This window comes from Enhydra lutris, unplaced genomic scaffold, assembly GCF_002288905.1.
Source record: "Enhydra lutris kenyoni isolate GAN:26980312 unplaced genomic scaffold, ASM228890v2 scaffoldscaffold2, whole genome shotgun sequence".
NCBI lineage: Eukaryota > Metazoa > Chordata > Mammalia > Carnivora > Mustelidae > Enhydra > Enhydra lutris.
The window spans coordinates 16,637,673-16,642,664 of record NW_019154086.1 but is presented as its reverse complement, the minus strand read 5'-3'; the positions used below and the strand labels follow the sequence as shown (position 1 = coordinate 16,642,664).

The 4,992-nt window shown below is 37.5% G+C and overlaps 1 pseudogene; it reads right to left on the bottom strand.

Moving 5' to 3' along the window:
* Positions 1-2,917: 2,917 nt before the first annotated feature.
* Positions 2,918-4,098, bottom strand: LOC111149514 (annotated as a pseudogene).
* Positions 4,099-4,992: the final 894 nt, after the last annotated feature.

The window sequence follows — 4,992 nt, the reverse complement described above, 5'->3', positions numbered from 1 at the left end:
CAGGAATTTAAACAAAGAAGGAAAAGAAGGGAGGAAATAGCAAAGAAAGGACATGTGTCAAGGGAGATATTGAAGGAAGATCTGAACTTTAGGGAAACAATCTGACTTTCAATCCATTGAGGAATTGCTTTAGAACATGTAATTAAAATAATAATGATGAAAGAAAGAAAGAGGGGTGAGGGAGGAAGGAAGGGAAGGAGGAAGGGAGGGAGGGAAGAAAGGTAGGAAGGAAGGAGAAGGAAGGAAGGAAGGAAGGAAGGAAGGGAGGGAAAGGAAAGAAAGAAAGAAAAGGAAAGAAGGAAAGAAAGGGAGAAAGGAAATTATTTTCCTGGAAAAAAGTTATATGAAAAGACAGTACCAAAAAATAAATAAATAAATAAACACATTGATATATATGCTACATTTTCAACCAGACTAGCTGAATTAATATATTCTAGAATTCACTTGCTTTGGTAATCTTCAAATATTATCATCACATATATTTTGAAATTAATAAATTCAGTAATAAAATAAAAAAATATTTACATGTCAAATGGAACTCTGTTTTTAAACAGCCAAGATTTTTATCTAATAGTAGAATTAGCAGGCATAAAAATGTGATAACTTTTTGTTATACTGGTTTGTGTGAATGGGTAAATAAAAGTGACGCTGGTTATCCATGTTCATTTATTACCACAATCATTGCTGTTAATGGTAATTGAAAAGATTTATTTGCATTTCACCAGGTAAGGCAAGGTGAGTATTTTATATAGATTACAATTCCTAAAGAGAGTATTTGAATTTGTATCTACTACATTGTTTTTCAAAGAATGGCAAAATCATGAAGGAAATTTACTGCATGCCTGATTGCAAATGTTAGTTGAAATGCACAAATTTCTTCTTTGAAGTGTTTAATACTTTCCAGACACAAACAAGGTTTAATTTAATGATGGGATGAAAGACCTGTGAAAATAAAATATGAATAAACTGAAGTCACTGTAATTAGAAAAAAATGAAACAATCCTATGTTCAGAGTAATTCTAAAAAAATTGTCTAAGAAAAGCAGTTTTTGGACTGTGTTGCTTATGATGGTGCTATTTTTCATTTTTCATTTTTCATTTCTCATTTCTCTTCATAAATCAAGACTCTAACTCTGTATTTAGACTTTAACTGATGATCCCAAAAATACAATGTCTATTTCAGCATGAGTGCATAGTCTACTGTGTTTTCTCATGTTTTGCTCCATGATCGTCATTATGTATGAATGAAAGCAAAATGCAGTCAATATTCATGATGCTTCATCTCAATGAAGAATGTGTACTATAAACTTAACAAAATTGTAGCACAGATTTTAAAAAATGACATTTTTAATGATGACACTCAAACAACATTAAAACTCTTTTTAAAGCAATTTCTCTAATGATATTTGATGGTTTGTAGAGTTTTTTCACTGCTTTGTTTCACATCCAAAGTTGCTTTACATTAAAATAATCTGCCATTTGCAAGAACTAGATAAAGTGGACTTCAAATTTAGTTCTCAAATATTTTCAGAAATCTTACAGTTTGCAACTTTAAAAAATGCTGTATACAGCAGCCCATGAGCAGCATAGGCGCCATACCAGACTATAAGGATCACTACACAGATTTGAAACCGTAGTGTTTCTTGAACTGTATTCTGATTATATACATAAGAATCACTGTATTTTCCTAAAAAAAATAAAAAATAAAAAATAAACAAAAAACCCCTGCATTTTCCTGAACTATCTGAGAGCTATTGAGCCTGAATTTCTTAGGAATGGTAGCCAGCAAGCTACAAATTTAACATTTTTCCCAGAAGACTCATCGCCCTTAAGTTTGGAAACCACTGCCTCATGTTGTGCCATAGTCTGGCAATTTTCACAGTCTTTGGGAAGGGAGGACAGTGATAGATATGTAGAAACAGGTTGAACACTGAGTGAGGATTTCTTTGCTTGAAACGTAGACCATTGTAGATTTAACCATCTATATTTATTTAGATGAAAGAGAGATACTGTCCTACCTGTGCTAGGCATAATTTTAAGATAATCCCTTCCAAGATATCCACTGCATATAGCCTGCATAACCCCTGGGACTGTGAATATGATGAATTTTACTCCTATTATTAAGGTTCTATTATATGGAACAGTTGATTTTAAGAAAGAAGGTTTATCCTAGGTGAAATCTGGTGACTCCTTAAAAGGGACAGGGCTCTTCCTGAAGTCAGAGATTCAACAAGATTCCCCATTGCTGGGTTTGCAAATAAACCATGGGCCATGTGGCAAGGTATGCTGGCAGTCTTCAGGATAGGAGTAGACAGAAGCCCCCAGATGACAGCCTACAAAGAAACAGGACTTTTGTCTTAATAACACAGGGCACCGAATTTAGTCAACAACCTCAGTAAACATGGAAACAAATTTTCTCTCACAACCCCCAAATGAAAATAAAGCAGGCCAAGAATTTGGTTTCAGCTTCGCAAGATCCTGAGTGGAGGAGTCAGCCATTTCTCCTTGAATTTCTGACCTACAGAACTGTGGTCTAACAAACGGGTGTTATTTTAAGTTGCTACACTTATGGTGATCTGTTTCACAGCAATAGAATTAAAATATTACTTTAATATTTTAATACACGGATATGTACTCACTTAGCCCAAAAAGTGACTCTGGCCTGTGATGATAGTATAACCCAACCAACATGAGCTCACTCCTTGATGAGTCACAGAGAGAAACCACACCAGCTGAGTTGTTGCTAGTTTTAACTGTATTTGCAGCAAATAAGATGGGTGGTGGGGTAACTTTCAAAGCTGTGACTCCCCAAGGAAGGGTGAATGGGTCCTTTTTACTTAGGATTAGGATGAATGTTGAGACAGGAAGTCTTTTTTTTTTTCCCCCTCAGTTTGTTTGTGTTTTCTTGATGCCAGTGCTCAGGCCTTGACCTTGTACTTCAATGGAGAGTATGGCCCCTCCTCCTGCTGTTGTTTCTTGGTCTTCAAGTTTTCCTTGGGCTTGTTCAGCCAGCAGCACATGGCATGTGTCTTCTTGGACCACATCTTCTTGGCTTAAACATCTTACCCTTGAAGAGTTTCCTGCGGTGCACTTTCTGAGTCTGGTTGATGATGGCGAGAACACAGGTGATAGATTGGCAAACAAGTTCGATCTTGGAGAGCTTGGAAGCCACACCACCTGTCGCTTTGGTGGTGCGCAGCTGCGACAGCTCCAACTTTGGGTCTTCTAGTTGCTTAAGCAGCTCCTCCTCCTTCTTGACAAAGGTCTGGAGGCTTAATCTTGGCCAGGTCTGCCCAATCTGCCAGCCCTGAAGACTTGTATTTAGAAATAGGTACGAGGTCAAGCGTGAGCCTTAAGGAAACTTGCTATACATACATTGCATGTTATGTAAGTGAGGCTTGTGCTCCTCCTCGGGCAGAGATTTTAGTATTTTAATGAGATAACGGTCATTGTCAATCATTCCAGAAGTCATTCCAGGCCCATGCGTTTAGAGATGGGAATTAGGGGTTTAGCTCAAACTGGCCTGGGTAGTCTGGGTCACCAGAGCTCTTCTCTGGGCAGTTATTACTGCTTGAAGGATAGTTTCAGTTCCATCACAATATGTTATGCCTGTAGGGTCTCTTGTTAAGAGATAAACTGGAAAGAAAAGTTTAAAGAAAATGTGGGACTAAGGTCATGGGTATAAGCAGGTAAGCAGTAAAGGTCAGGTCTTGGGGCCTTGCTGGTGACAATAGGTGTGATCTGATCACAGCCACTCTTATGCACACTTTTACTTCCCTGAACCATGCATACGAGTGAGATTGGGGTTATGAACCAGCAGATATTACATACTGGAGTTAGGTTATAGAATCACCAAAATCTGCTGTGTCTAGGTTAAAAAAAATTTTTTTTTTACTAAGAAATCCTTGTAGGAAGAGCAGAATCCCCCAAATTTTGAGATTCTCCCCATCAGAAGTGATTTTTAAGAACTCTGAAAAGTTTACATATTATAACCAATATTGTAAGGTAAATTAATATTTTAATCGCTCTTACCAAAGAGGCATAAGGGCTTAATTGGAGTTGATGGTCCAAGATTGGGCACTAAAGCTGCCAGCACCATGCCTCATTCTCAGAACAATTCTTTTCCTCACCAAAGAGAAGCTCATGAGTTCGTCTATTCAGCCAAAATAAATCAATTTTTTTCTCTTAATGCATCCATAAGCAACATCTACTTCCCATTATTTCTTGTGGTCGTACGAGCATTTCATTGACTATTTCCATAAATAGTTCCCACATGCCCATGCCTCCTTTAATGACTTTGTGAGTCTAATAAACTGATTAGAACTCCTTACCCCTGCTGTGGCCTCTGCTGAACGATGTGAAAATACCCCTCCTGCTGGGGTTGCCCCGCCAGCAAAATTCAAATGACCCACCAACAAGTACATCTGTTGTAATTTGACTTTCTTTGCCCTTGTTACATTTTTCTACCATTCTAGAAGACCTTTAATTTTCCCCCTTGAGGCTCTAAATTCCTTTTTAATTATTTATATGTAGAGAGTCTCTTCTACAAATAAAATGAGGTTAATTCATCTTCTAGTTTAACTCTTTTGGAGTTTTAACCTGTCACTTGCTCTCTCAAACCTCGCAGAGTCCCTAGCTAATATGTCTGCAAACATGACAGGGTCATCTGGTTTGCTTTATGCAGTCACCGAATGTTCACTTATGGGTCCCAGATATCCTGACTAACATCTGTACAGTTGTGCTTTTGCTGAGGAGAAACGTAGCAGTGAATCTCTGCAACACCCAGTCAATAAGATTTTGGCAAGTAGTTTTGCTAAACCCAGGAGGTAATTTACAATGGCGGAACATTTAGATGAAAACTGTCGAATGTTTCATCAATCTTCAAGAAATGTTAAAAACAAAACTGGGTTTAGCGGAAACATTTCTCTTTTTTGGACTTTCTGATTTATACGTTACACACTGGCATAAAGGATACTTGGTCCTTTGCTGGTTT